At 41.3% G+C, this 15,351-nt stretch overlaps 1 long non-coding RNA gene across 1 annotated transcript in view; it reads left to right on the forward strand.

Annotated features, from left to right (window-relative positions):
* Positions 1 to 352: 352 nt before the first annotated feature.
* LOC121085829 overlaps positions 353 to 15,351 on the forward strand; it is a 53,784-nt gene continuing 38,785 nt past the window's right edge. Inside the window, exon 1 of the long non-coding RNA XR_005827202.1 lies at positions 353 to 938. This is a non-coding gene — a long non-coding RNA (uncharacterized LOC121085829). The remainder of the gene's footprint in view (positions 939 to 15,351) is intronic.

Below are 15,351 nucleotides of genomic sequence, written 5' to 3' on the forward strand. Positions count from 1 at the left end.
AAGACAAGTCACAGGCAAGAAACAGAACAAAAGATGTTGAAATTTCCCCATTTTTTTTTTTTTTTTTTTTTTTTTTTTTTTGTCTTCCTTGAATTAGGCTGAGTGAAGTCCTTGGGAGAGGAGGCTGGAGAATGAGCTGTGCTGAAGGCTCACTAGCCCCAGCTAGTATGCTATCCACAGCTGGTTTCATTATTGGCTAAACTGTTGGAAACGCAATCCAGAATGTGGGAAAACTGAATTCTGTGGTGAAAAACTGGGAGATAATTTTTTAACTCTCAAAACCCGCTGTAATTTGCGGCTTCAGACAGGACAAAAAGCAATGGCAGTGTGAGAAAAAACTGCTTCTGGCTACGCATCCTACCTTGCTTCAGACTAACAGAAAACTTAGCAAAAAAATTTGAGCTTCGCAACTATACACAGTTCTACTCCCCAGGGTCCTCACTGGCTAATTAGCACTCTCCCTGCCAACAGCAGTGATCTTTTCAAAGTCCAGCTTTCTTCCTCTGTTGAAACCGAAAGGTTTTTGCAAGCAAGGGCGTTAGTTGCAGGTGAAAGCTTCTTTTTAATGAAATTGGGACCAGGTTTCTCCCTGAGATTTTGATCATCCATTTTGCCTAGCTCTTTTTTTTTTTTAAATTTCTCACAGATGTTCCTTCTTATTTCTCATCATACTTGATACCACTTCAGTGCTCGCTACCTGGGTTAGTCTGTATATTCTAAGGCCCCTCTGTCATGACTTTCAGTAAATATGAGACAATCCTATAAGTCACCAGTTTTGCTGGTTATATATTGACATTTGGAAACTTTTCCTATATAACCTGTCTATAAGAGACAAATCTCAGCTGATGCTGCCTGTCTGTCCTAGAAGAAATTCCCTCTGCTCAGAAGACTAACCTGTTATTGATCATGCTTGGGAAAGACCCCTGAGGGTTTGCTAGGTATGATTTATGCTTTTTTTCTCTTTTCTGCTTGCTCAGCATTCAGCCATTTGCTTTCTTACTGCTTTAATGTTGTCTGTTGCAGTGGTTTGTGTTTAGTAATTGATTGTACCTTAATGTCAGGATAAAAAGCAGTGGTAAAATGAGACACTTAAAAACAATGACTTAGTGCATGTGCACATATGCCTATGCATCTGAATATAAGTAAACTGATGTATAACAGGATTAATAACTGGAGAAGTGTTTTTTTCTAGCTGAGGTGTTTTTTTCAGATTCTGTAATTGTGATTTGAAGGGTGTTTAATGCACTGATTCTCTCAACCCCCTCCCTTTGCTTTCCACCTCTCTGCCCTGCCCTGCCCCCCACATGTGCAAGGAGGAGCTCGCCCTCAGCGAAGGGCAGTGGGGAGATGCCCAGGCATTGAGAGGGATCTCTGACAGGGCACCCCAAGTCCTGTGCTAGCGCCTTGCTTCTGGGATTTTTGCCCCCTTTTCACCTGACCTGTGCACGTTTGCTGTCCAGCTGCGGGTGAATGCAAACCTCTCACTGAAACCTCTCTCACACAGTCAAATTCAAGCCTGCACCGGTGACCCCGCTGCTTGCTTCTGCTGTCATTTTTGATCTTGCAGGGGATGAGAATATATTCACATGCAAAGTTGTAAACTGCCTGCACTTCACCTGCCTATTCCGGTGAATAAACAGAAAATTCTGCTTATGGCACATCCTTTCAACAGGGGAATACTTAGCAGATGAACTAAGGCACTGAAGCGTGAGTACCATTAGCCACACTTGCCAAATGAAGAAAGAAAAAGAAAAAAAAGATATAGTAAGGCAAAAATCCCCTGGTTTGGAAAATATTTCCTGACTATCTTACCTCAGCCACATACTAGAGAATCTAATCCTGTTAAAATTCCTCCCAAGTCCTTCTATCCTCATAAGAGCATTTAACTTTATATACCTCTTATGAATAGATCTCCAACAAATTATATTACCTGCGTAAGTATCAGTTTTGGGGGTTTCATTATGTGATTTTTTTTTTGTTTTGTTTTATAGAAGGCTCTTTGTACACTGATGGCATTACAGAGCTGATGAGTAGTTTGATTTACATGAAATAAAATGGGGAAAATTGCATGAGTAAGATGAGCTAATGAAGCATTGAAGAAAGAAAATGTTACTGTGCTGTCAAAAAAAAAAAAGAAAAAAAAAAAACAACCAAAAAACCCCACACCAAAAAAAACTCTGTAGGCTGACAAGAAACCAGACAAGCAGACTCTCTGAGTAATAAATTTACCAGCATTTTAAGACGTTTTTAGTTTTGATAACATCTTTACAGGGAATGGCCTGAATCAAACTTTTATGTTTTAGTATCTTAAGAATTGGGGTGTATGGCCAAATAGGAACTTGCAAGCGTGTCTCTGTTGATTTAGTGGGTTGACTGAAAATCCTGAGCCAAATAAGTCTTAACATTTGTGTCCAGCAGTAGTTTTAAATGTTCTTTTTTTTTTTTTTTTTTTTTTTTTTTCCACTTTCAGTCTCTCTTAGTGGAAGCTTTAGGCTTGTAAGGGACAATTTCACTTATTCAAGTAGTGAGATGTTAACTGCTCAGGCGTATTTGTCTTGTTCGCAAGAAGCAGTGGAGAGTGGGAAATCTATGGACCTTGGATTAATTTCCCTGGAGTTTAAAAGATAGTCTGGATTTCCACACCCCCACACACACACCCCCGCCCCTGCTTCTGGAAAATTCAGCCTGTAGATCTTGGTGCCTACAATTTTTTATTTAAGACATTGGTGCAAAATCTCTGAAAAGCCTGATGTGAATCATCCCAAAGAATCACATTTTAAATTATTTGCTTAAAAAAAGCACCAATGCTGGTGCCAAAAAACAGTCTGTAGAATAAAACCCAACTCTTCTGTGTTTTATGACCTTAAGGGGAAACACTCCAGGGTTGGATCTGCTAGCTTGTACTAATGTCCAAGGGCTATGATCCAAAACTGCAATTTTTTCTGCCCGATGGGAGACTGCAGGTGTGGCTTTGTGTCTCTGTCCCAGGATGGAGGCTTCTGTACACCTGGGAGAGCTGCACTTCTCTCAGATAGTGCATTTATCTGAGTGTGTGTCTCTTGCATCCCAAATGGATGTGTTGGGTGGTATTAGCAAGCATTTCCAAGAGGCGCATCTCTGCAGCATGTGTGTGTCAGGCTCACAGAATAAGTCAGTCAAGTGAGTGCCTTGGGATTTGCCTGCTTCTGAACCAAATTTTGGATTTTTGACCCCTGTGAGACTGCCAATGGGTGCAAAAGCTCAGGCAGCAGGGATTAGCTATGGCCACCTGGGTGGTGTTTCTGGGATTCAGCCTCTTGGCAGCCCTAGGAATGGCTTTCAGCACCACCCTCACAAGCAGAAAGCCTGATTTGCATCCCTGACTCTAGAGCATCATTTTTGCTTTTCTGACTCACTGGCTGTGCCGTGTTACCTTGCTGGGGCTATCAGACAGCATAGGTCAGGGAGGCTCAGCTGTCTGTCCGAGGCACCTTGTTCCTTCTCCTGTACCTGCCAGCCTGCCCCAGACTGAGGAGTGGAAGCCACCGATTGCCATGTCCCTCGAGTCTCCCCTAAATGCCCAACAGCCAGACCCTGCCCTGTGCCTATTGCCCGCTTTTTACTGAGGCGCTACTGAAAAAGGAAGGAAACGTTACACAAAGCGATTAAGGACAAAAAGTCACCAGCCCGAGAGGGATGAGCCCGAGTCCTTGTTTAGTTGCAATGCAATCTTTACATGTAATGATTTATGCTTTGTGTCTCTGAGAGCACTTCCCCATATAAAATTGGAGAAGTTGGTTCATATAAAATTGGAAAGTTGGTTCGGAAATGTTCGGATACACACAGGGGCACCATTACCCTCCGTTCTTTTTCATATTAGTGGCTTCGCAAGTCAGGTCAGCCCTTATCTGAGATGCTGGTGCCGAGGCCAACTTATCTGATCAGATCATCTATTCTGGTGGAGTGGCAAGCAAGAAATTTTGCAGAATCCATATTATTGTGGATTTGCATTAGTATATTCACACCATTGATCCATATATCCTTTTATCATTGACTCATAAAGGAAATGCCAAACTTGTTCTCTGTTGAAAATCATTCTCTTTCTTTTACTCCGATCACTGACGTTATCTGGTGCTTTCTGTACAATTTTCTCATTCTTCTCTGCGTTGATAATGCTGGATATTTTAAACTTCTCATCAGCAAATTCCATTTACAGCAGGCACATTTTTTTTGTGCAATGCTATTAATGAAATTATTGTCATGTCAGTCCTGAGACCAAACCTTGAGGAACTCCAAAAATACTCTCTACAGCCCAGCAGTTCCCCTTTGAGCACAGGCCGTTATCATCTCCCCATTAGTCAGTTCCTTTTCTGCAGTTTTGGATAGTGCCTGTCATTTTGGATCTGCATCGTCACCATGTCCCAGACATTGGAACATGTCACAGACAAAGTTAAATGAGGGCAGCTGGTTTCTGAGGCACATCTGTACCTGTTTGATACTTTCTGACCAGTCCCCGGTACCAAGCTCTGAACCATGTTGCAGACATGGGTACCTTATTGCCTAAATCTCAAGCCTTGCTTCCTATCCCAACGTTAATAGTCCGGGAATGTGCCAAAGATCTTAGTCTCAGAGTTTTGATTGGGTTTATACTGACCAACACTATCTCTGACTGGTACATCGCTCTAGACACTGGTCGCTATGGGCTGCTCAGTGGTGCCTGTTGAAGCAACATCCGTTTAATTTCTCTTTTCAGACTTTCCCCTCAGCTGCCTTCCTGCCCACCTCTTTGGGTTTCTGAAGAAATATTTCCTTTGCTGTCATCCTCCAAGAGTTAATCCTCTACAAAAGATTGCCAGTCAAGCTGAGATTAAGATATTCATACCAAGTCGGTAAAGAGCTGGTCTATTTAAAACTCAGGTGTTCCCCAAAGATGAATGAGTTGTGCTAAATCCACTGGAAACATCGGTGTGCATTAACTTTGTCTGGCCTTTTACATATAACTTTTTCTATACTGAACCCACTAAGTGCCTGAACTTAATGCCAAATCGTTGCCTGATTGAAACAATTCTCAGTACTAAAACGTATACCAGGAGAGATTCTGGGAATATAAACTTCTGTGACCTAATTCTTAACCAAAGTAAAATGATATAGCTCTTGATTTCAATGAAGCTTTGTTAATTTGTACCAGCTGAAATTTTAGCTCGTAATTTGGTTTTCTTTTCTTTCTCCCTCAGCTCCTTAAAATTTCCACTAAGTCCTCTCCCTGAAATGTCACATGAATCTGGTAGGCCACAGGATTTTACAGTGGTTCACTGAGATATATATGGCTGGGAGAAAGGTTAGTCACATATTTGTCAGAGGAATGTTGTATCTCCTATGTAGAGTAAGCGATTGTCATCAAGAGCCTTATCTCCCCCCATATCGCAGGAAGAGTGGCACCAGGCTCGATCGTCACAGGCTTTTGCACATACGAGGAAGACGGCTGCTTTGACTGCATGAAAGCCTGTTCAGAGATATGAGAATAAGGAAGAGCGGAAAAGGTCCTGTGGTGGAAATGTAAAGCCAGTTGTGATGGTTTGTGGTATAAAACAATCTACACATCAGAAGAGTCATTGAATTTAGGACAAGTTTGGTGCTGGTCAGCCTCAGCCTAGTGAGCTGAGTGGGACACATCTGCTCTCAGCATAGGGGGCGTGAAACCAAAACATGAAATTTACCCCAGCCAAGATCGTGACCAGACACAGATCAAGAAAGCAAAATAAATTAAGTTTTATGAGAAAAACAAGATAAAATTGGGGTGGAGGGACAGAGGAAGAACATGTGGGTGTGTGAATTTCTGAATCTACCATATACTTCCTCCTATGATTATTTTCCCTACCGGTGGCAACTTTCTTGTAAGGTAGAACTTTTATGGCAGTAAGAAATGTATTAAATACATTCAGACCAGCACAAGCCTCAAATTAAAAATGTTGTGTTTTTATTTCTCCACTTAGATTGCTATTTCTTTTTCATTGTATTTTGATATTTAGAAGCTCTGTCTGCCTTCCTCAGGTTTGCTTTCCCTTGTTTCCACTTAAAGGTAATTGGATTTTATTAATGAAAACCAGCTTCCTCCTCCCCACCCCACCCCCCAAAAAAAAAAAAAAAATTGCCTCTGATTTTTGACTGTAGGTGTAGTTTTAGCAAAAACTTCCACTACTCATGGAACATCTTGTTTGTTTTGAGACAACAAACATTATAACTCTGTTTCCTTTAAATCAGTATTGAAGAATGAATCAAATCTTGTATGTTTTTCAGTTGAAAATGTTGAGAAAATTGATGCCTGATGAGAAAATGCAGCCAGATTGAGTCTTGAACAGGTCAATGAAAATGAGCATGATACACTGTCTTATAGTCTCTGGTACAAATGAATCATTTAGTTGTGAGACTGGGACCAAGTTTTTAATTTACAACACATTGCACAATGGCATCAGAGCCTCTAGGTGCTACAGAAACATTAGTGATGCTCATGGGAACAAAGGCTTCTGTTTTCCGTAACAGTATCTATGACAAAATATTCAGTGCTGGACACTTGTTATGCCAAAACAGTTGTAGTAAATGGAAAAGACTTCGAGAAAGTGTGAAGCCAAGTTCAGAAAAAAACATCCTGAGTGCAGGGTGCTAGCATGGTCATATAAATCATATGAGGTTTCTGTAGCAGGAGGCACCTGAGAAACTCCCTTTTATTCCTCCAGCTAACACTTGTGTGTAGCTTTGTGGGTGGGAAGAAGCCTTCCATACTAGTCCAGAACAGAAACTCAGGTATGCATCATGTTCATGTGGACTTGGATTCACATCTAGAGGTTTGCATCAAGATTTCTTTGCCTTTGCAGTCTTCTAAGCAGCAAAGGTTTGAAATATTATCTATAACATGATGAAGTGTAGCCTGCGTATAAGCATATGAAAATCCTGAATTTGAAGGAAAGATTATTGGAGTTATCCAAGGGGTGACTGTAGCAACATAATAATACCATGCAAAGAATAACAGGGCAAATACCAAGGAACTTTTCCTGAGAGGAGATCTGTTATTACACTAGTACAAACTCCCCAAAGATCTGGTATTCCCCCACAGCATGAGAATTTTAAAATGGGATTGGGCAAAACACTCAAACACACTGTGTAAAGTGTGTCTTCTCTGATGGACTGGATGACCTTGCCACTTCTTTGTTCTGTTTGCCTTAATCTTTGAACAACAGTACAGCGAATCAGTCACTGCTTTTCAATCACGCTTCTGAGGATACAAAAATCCAAGAGTGTCTGCTTGCTTTATGGTTCTTATACCTAGTCCGTTAAGCAGGGCTTACACCGAACAATAGATGTTTCTCAGCCATTGCGGTGCTAGGTATTGATGAACATCCTGTTGGAATTTGGGACTGGCTCCCCCTCTTGAATGCATTAATGACCCATAATTTTCTTACAGATGAAGGGAAAAGGCACCCAACCTGTGTGTGTTATTTGGAGAACCACAAAGGTGATGCTCTTTATTCCTTTACGATCTAGTATATTCTAACCTTGGCAGAAAACATTATTTGAAAGGGGAGGGGGACCAAGGCAAAACTGCATGCCATGCATAACTCCTGAATATTACAGATGCTAAATATTTGGAGGAAATTTTGCCTCTTATAACCTCAACTGTCTAAAAGCCAAGCATTTTAAGTAAACCAGTAATTTGAACTCCCTCTGTAGTCAGCAGAAAAAGTTGTCTTCAGAAGGTCACTGATCCTGCCCATACTAGATGTTGCCTTCCATCTCCATTGAGTACTGAGCCTCGAAAACTCCCTTAGATTAGATGTTTGCTTCTTAGATGGGTAATCTCAGATAAAAAGAGTTCTGCTCATAGTGATTAGTTTCTCTGCTGTGTGTGACCTTCTCCACTTGAATCCCAGAGATAGCAATGAATAAAATTGTGTCAGATTGAAAATACTCCACAAATACTTTTTTCTTTTCTTGTACTTCTTTGAACTAAAGCTAAAATTATTATTCTGTATTTCCTGTTCTACCTTGATCAGACTATCCTAGTGCATGATTGAGGTCCATGGGTATTAACGTATTCACAAAGAAATGGCACAGCCCCATTCAAAATTCTATATATAAAGGATATGCATGTATATGCAAGTAGCAGGACTGTTATTGATGTGACAGCATGAGGCAGGGTTCGAAGAAGAAACTGCTGCAGCATATTTCTGTTTAATATCAAGAAAGTATAATGCTGTACTGGAGTTCCAGCAGTCTGCCCTCTAGCTACTCTTCAGCAGATAAGAAGAACCAATTGGCAATGATCCCATAGGGAGCATCGTCTGTTCTTGCTGCAATCCTGCTGTATCAATTCCATGCCATTTGCAGACCTCCAAAGGCTGTAGGTCTGACCCCCAGGGTCAATACAGTTTTTACTGTTTTTTACAGTTTACAGGCCTTCAGTCTGTACAGATTTTATGCCAGCTGAGTGAGGCATAGGAAGCTGGATGCTTTGGAGAATAAGCTTTATAATATTCTCCCATAGAAAACTTCATCCAAATAAGATTATCGGCCTCTGTATCTCATCTATGCCAAATCCCCTGAATCAAGGGGCAATGGTAGCCATCCAGTATCCAGTCTATGCTCCACACTCGATGCAAGAGTTGTTAACACTTTTTACACCTGGTACCTTGTGTGTCCTGCAGGTATTCCCTGTCACCCTGAACAATCCCCAACTACATTCCTGGGTGATGAGATCTTGTGTTTTGAGAAAGAGCTATGAAATGGTCTTTCACAAATTATTTTGCCTAAAGGTCCAGCCTGGAGAAGGGGGAAAGTGTGCTTGTGAACTATACAGTCAAGCTGTTGATGACAGCATCAAGATCCTCTTTGTCAAGCTTAGCAGCAGATGACTATGGATGGGTGAATGGCAGCTGTTGGCAATTCTTCTACATCACACAGCCGTGACTTCTGCAGCCGCTGCAATTCTGTCTTGCCTCCACATGGAGACTTCAGTTTCTGTATGTATGTGTGGCCATTGGTTTGATACAGTCTGTGTGGTAGTGGAAGTTATTTAACAGTACAGTAAATCACCATTGTCCATGGGTGTATTTTGCCCATAAACCATGCAGTAGGCGATGAGAGATTCAGTCCTGAACCCAAGTCATTATTTATTATTGCAGGCACAGCGCCAAGTGCATGTGTCTATGCTGCTCTCAGAGCCTGTACTGGTCTCAAAATAGTGTAGCTATACTTATGACTTACGTGGCACTGAGTACAAGTTGATAAGCTCCATTGCTTTAAATTAGCTCTTGAGGTCCCTCTTAGGCACTGGTTCCTAAGTGGCAGAGGTATGTGGAAACCGTGGAGTGTCAATCAGAGGCTTTATGCAGCCAATGTTGAACATGGTGATCCTGCAAGGCCATTGTGTGCGGCTTTGTCCATCATCCCAGTGCTTGCTTCTGAGAGGGCAGCTTGTTTAGATTCAGTGCTTCATGTTGGACCTCCACTGAAGATGTTCTTCTGCACCATATCACATTGGAAACCTCCAAAATGCGTAAGGATCGTGGCACATGAACTAGTCCTGCCAGCAGCATTATCCAGGGTTTTCTTTCGCCCAGGATATCCCTGCCCTATCGTTACACTACCAGATTTCTCATAAGCCTCTGAAATGCTACATTACCGAATGTGTTGTAGGACAGGAAGGACTGTACAGCTAAAGCACTTTCATTTAAACTATACCTCCCATATGCGGTCAAATCTCTGAAGGGTCCTTACCATCGATTGATCTCTTAGCCTTAAGATATATCCTGCAGTTAAGGAGTGGAGGCCTGAAAGGGGTCTCTTGTGTGCAGGAAATCACATTATATAATCCCTTTTATGAACTGATTAAACTCCATCTTAAAAGTAGTTAATATGTTTTATGCCCAAATGTTCTTACTCGAAGCCTTTTCTGGTAAACTACTACCCTAATGTTTAGAGGTGCTGCAGTCTTTCATCAAAATGAGTTTACACTCATTCATTCTTGGAAATACAAGCATATTGTGTACCGGACATTGTGCAAACCAGTAAGTCCACAGGGACCTTGCTTGAACAGCCTGTGATGTTGAGGTTGCAAGGATACAACTATTTTTTTTCTGCTGAGTAAGCAGAAGGCAGCCTACAGCTGAGCTCAGCTCTTTGAAAAAGAAAAACCAACCCTTTTTAAAAGTCATTATTCTTTTTTTCATGAAACGAAGGCACTATGACTACTCAAGAAAGCAGATCTGCCGAGTGAGGTGGTGTCATTTTCAGGTAGACAAATTTCAGAATGGAGATGGCCTTTGAGGGACTTTCCCAAGATCAGACAGCAGCTTGTGGCAAAGTTGGAAATACAACCCAGATTTTCTGAGTGGTTTGCTGCAGTGAGAAAGTCTCTATCAGTCATATGTCTATGTCTCTAACTTTTTCATTCTTTTTCTGTTTGTTTATTCTGATTGCTTAAGTACCTCAACAGCTTGCAATTATAGAGAAAATGAAGCATGTCCCATGGGCTGTCTTTTTCTTGGGAACCTTTGCTGAACACTGAGTGAGATCCTGGTTATTCCTGTCAATAGGGTCCTTCGCTGATAGCAATGGATACTAGGTCAAGGCTTCAGTGATTCAGATTTCAGTATCTATGTGCTTCATAAATTTCACTGACATGGGACCCAGCAGCTCACAGAGGGAGGTCACAGGCTCTGCTTGTTTCAAGGTATTAAGGCAAAAGTGTGTGTGGGTGTTGTACTGCTCTGTTCAGTCATGGGGGAACCAAGTATGATGCAAAAGGTGTAATAAAGCCATAATGATGATGGCAGCTACTAAATTTCCTCCGGATGAAGTGCACGTGATTGGAAGGCCATGGGTAAAAACTGGGAGAGGACATAAAATTATTTTCTTCATCTTTTTTTTTTTGCTATTGGAATTATGCCAGCCTGATTTGCCCTAGACACAAAATATTTTGACTCTGGTGGGACAGCAAGAGCATCAGCATTGTCCATCTGCTGAATGAGGAAGGAAGTAAGTGATGGGGTGGGAGATGCTGTAGAGGAAACTGAAGCAATAGTGTGACCACAAGAAGATCAACAGTACCTGTCTGCTTGGCTTTGGCGGTCTGCTTGCATCGCAGTGGTGACATAAACATGTGATCTTGTTCCAAGGTCACAGGGGATGAGGATTTGTCCGGTGAAATCCTCAGACTGCTCAGTTCTTTAAAGAAACCAATCCACCGATGTTTCATGTCATTCAACTAGAACACTGAGGTAGGAGAAAATCTAGACATGAGCACTAGGAAACAGAGCTGGCTTCAAAACATTGCTTCTGAAATTGCAAAGGGCACCAATACAATGATAGGTAAATGTAGCACATTTGTCAGTAGCTTTAAAACAAGCACAAGCTAGATGCTGCTGTTTTAAAGCTGAGTAAAAATGATTTACAGAAGCAGGGTTTGGATGCAAGTGACCGAAGAGCATGTCTGTCTCCCATTCTCCTATGGATGGAAGCTGGTTGCTGATCTCTACTGCCTTTATTTAATTTCCCTTCAAATAATCCTACTGTAGAGCTTTTTTTCACAACTTCATTTTTTTTTTTTTATTTTTTCATTGGCCATACCGTTACCAATCACAGTGACAAATCCTGTTTTCCTAAGTGATAGGCAGTATATTTTTCTCCCTTGGAATTCTTCCTTTTCTCCTTTCCCCACAAACTTCTATTTACCAGAATTTAATCTGTTCATTAATACATAGACTGGATCCTGAAATATTATAAGCAGGTTTAGCTTCAGTGATTTGAGAGAAGGCACACCCATAGATTCCCCCTCACAAGCTAGCCTTTATGTGTGAGAAATGGGCCATTCTTTTAAGATAGAAAGGGCCATTGTCCTGTCTCTGAAATATCTCCTGTTTGGTACTCAGGGAAGATAAATTTGAGTCTTTCCTTAAATTACTTTTCACTCTGAACTGATGTGACATTTATCTCTGCTAGAGTGTTGACTATATGAAAAGCTGAAGCTTGTTTAAAGAATGCTGCCAAACAAGAAAGATTGTAATCCATCTAATTACTGAGCTAGGATGTGCCAGGGCTGCAAACTTCAATTACCGCCATTAAAGCATCAATTGAAAGCTTCAGCTGATTCCCAGAGAGTCAGACACTTCCAGACATTTCATGCATTATACAGATGTTTTGCTGCTCCTTTAGTCACTAATGGTTTGCAGTTTTGAACGTTTGGGACTCCTGTAACATGAGAAGCAAGCTCCAGATGTAGAGGGATTTTGAGTGAATTCTGCCGCTTTAAACCACATCTTGTCTATTTCCCCCCCCCAGTAGGAACTGATGACCTCATGCTGGATGGGTTTTATTTTTCCCAAGTGTTATAAGACAAATTTGCCCACAGGGTTACTTGCAATTCCTGGGAATCCACATTTCCATGGATATCAAAGGCCCAGCACTACAGTGAGGTCGCTGGGACGGAATTCTGCAGGCACACAGCTCTCTTTGTAGCCCCAGCTGCTAATTCTTTATATGTCAGTATTGCTGTCCACGCGTTTAAAGAATAGCTCCAAAATAGCAAAAATGACCCCATGTTTTGAGCAAAGCTCTGGAAATTTTGTGGGCAACACCTTCTGTGATAATCTCACCCTTGTTTCGCTTTGACACAACTGTTAGTAACTCAGTTTGATTGATTGCCTTCTGGCAATGTGCTCTTAAGTCAGAGTTGGGTCAAAATCAAAGACAAAATCCTTCTAGAGTCTAACTTTTAAAAAAGCCCAGGACTTTAATGGCCGAGCACTAAAGGAAGTTTCAGAATTAAAAGTCAATTTGAATCACTGAGTCAAATAATTTTATTTTGGAAACATTGAGACAAAACTTTTCTATTTCCAAAAATGTCTCTTTTCAGATGCAAATCATCTTGGGAAAGGTCGCAGAAGTCATTGCTTCTGTGTCACTTATGCTGCTTATATTTGCCAAGGGCAAAATTTGCACCTGTGCAGAACAGCCAGCCCCAGGGTTAAATCAGCATCTATGGGCCACTCTCTGCCACTTCAGGCACTGCTGACTTGCACCCAGCTCTCAAGAGAATATCCAACAGGAAGATTACACTGCCTGGAAAAGGGATGTAGCTGCTGGCTGAAGCCCTCAGTCTAAAATGTTGTGTGGATCTTTTGTTCTCAACATTTCTTCCTGTAAGAAAAAAAAAAAAAAATTACCTTCCTTGACAGCCAATTAGCAGCTGCATTCTACATATGGGCAGTCAATCCCCTCCTTTGATTTAATCTTCAACTGTATGTGCTTTTACTAGGTAGACCTGTGAATTTGATGCACACTCTCAAAATATCATTGCTTTTTAAACAAAAGAAAAGCTCAGAAGGAGATTTTTCTGGGAGGGTTCCCTAAATGAATAGCAGTTTCTGGAGATGTACTAAAAGGAACATGCAACTTGATGTTTAGCAGGGGCTGAGAGGTGGGGGTGTGTGGCTGCAGTTATCACCTACTTCTCTTTGCCAGCACATCTTCCCATCCCTCCTGGGTACTGCTGAAACAGACTGGGAAAAGAAGGGGAAAAGACAACCTCCTTTGAGGAGAGATTTCAGGTGTAGAGGCTTCATGTCATAGACAGCTTTTGCTCCTTGGGCAATGGCCCAAAGCAACAAGAAATACTAAAACACATAAGGCTGCCTTGAAGGTATTGCCTGTCAGGTTTTTACACAAAGCGATTTCATGAGGTGCTCACGCAGGCCCAATTAGGAGAAACTGCAAGAGTGGGTACCCTGGTATACTTCAAGTAGTGGAAAAAAGCATTTTAACAGCAGGACACAGGCAGAGGTATATTGCAGGAATGTGTTTCAGAAATCCTATTTGTAAGGTATGCTACACCAAAAAGGAAACCCAGATTCTCTCTCTATCCCTTGGAAGTTTGATGAAGCTGATCATTTGAATTTCCTTGAAACTATCTGGTCATGTCAATGGAAGTATGAAACCCTATGACTTCAGAAATATGGTGTATAATTAGGTATATTCTGTAGATACTGGCATGGCGTACACAAGGCATGAACATACGTTTTCATTTAGACCTTCATTTTTATGTTAGGTGAAAATAAAAAAAATGAGAAATGGTAGAGGACAAGTGTGCCCAACAGCTCTGTAAAATATTAATATCTAAATAAAAATGGCAGCCAGTTCTGGCAAAGAGGAGGTTGCTAGCGAATGAGGCTACAGCATGTCAGAAACACATGGAAACCACTACCTAGTAAATACGTCATTCCTTGTTGTATTGTAAAGACGGGTGAGCCAAATTGCCCCAAGAAGAAATAGGTATTGACAGTGGTTGTGGGAAGGTAATGCCTTTTAAACACAGAAATGTAAGATCAGCTCTAGACTTAAGATCCAGCTATCCCGGGATTTCTGTCTGACATTAATTTGCTGTGAATGTTTAAAGACAGGGTATAAAACTGAGTCAAGCCTCCAGTTTCACTTCCCCCAGCATCTCCTTCCGCCAGCTTCTGGTAAAGGAGGTGTATATTTATTTTTTCATAGTCACTAATGGGTTTTCATTCAATACGTTCGTCTAATTGCTTTTTTAATTCACCTAAACTTCTGGCACCTACAGCATCCTGTATCAATGGGTTCCATTTGTTTAGGTATGCATCACATGAAAACGTACTTCCTTTTGGTTTAAATCCTCTACCTGAGAATTCGTTGCTTGCCTGCTAGTTCGGGTTTTAGGAGAAAGAGTGAATAATCTTTCCCTAATCATCTGCTATTTGCCACTTAAGCTTTTATACACTAGCCTAATCATATAAAGAACTAAAAATATTCAGTCAGCCTTGAAACCTATATATGGGAAGAAATTCACTGTTTTTTTCAATTCATCCTTCTGCCAATGGATGAAAGTAAGACATCCCTTATTAGGATTTGAAACAGTAACTACAGGGTTTTGTATGTTCAGCAGCTTGTAGCAGTAATGAAGACAGACAGCTTATGAAGTTTTCTGGAAGTTCTCATTACTGCTGAAATGCTTGCAGAAGCACTGCAACTGCTATAGGGTTCAAAACTTACAACAACGCTAAAGAGCAAGGTGGGGAATTACAGGTCCTTCCAGCAGTCATGGTGGTGAACTCCACACTTTGTGTAGCCGTGGTGCTCTTCCACATGCTGCAAAGATCAGGACTAAATAAATATCTGCTGGGCTAATTGTGTCCAACCCAAGAGCACTCAAACCCCATGGATCTCTCTAGTGAGACAGAATTTGTTATGTGCGCTTCAGGGAGCTTCGTGTTTCTCTGCTCTACCATCTTGGCATCTCTGAGTTAGCTTGAACAAGGCTAGTTCATGCTCTCTAGGTGATGCAGGTATTGAACAAGG

The sequence above is a fragment of the Falco naumanni genome, chromosome 3 (assembly GCF_017639655.2).
Source record: "Falco naumanni isolate bFalNau1 chromosome 3, bFalNau1.pat, whole genome shotgun sequence".
Taxonomy (NCBI): Eukaryota; Metazoa; Chordata; class Aves; order Falconiformes; family Falconidae; genus Falco; species Falco naumanni.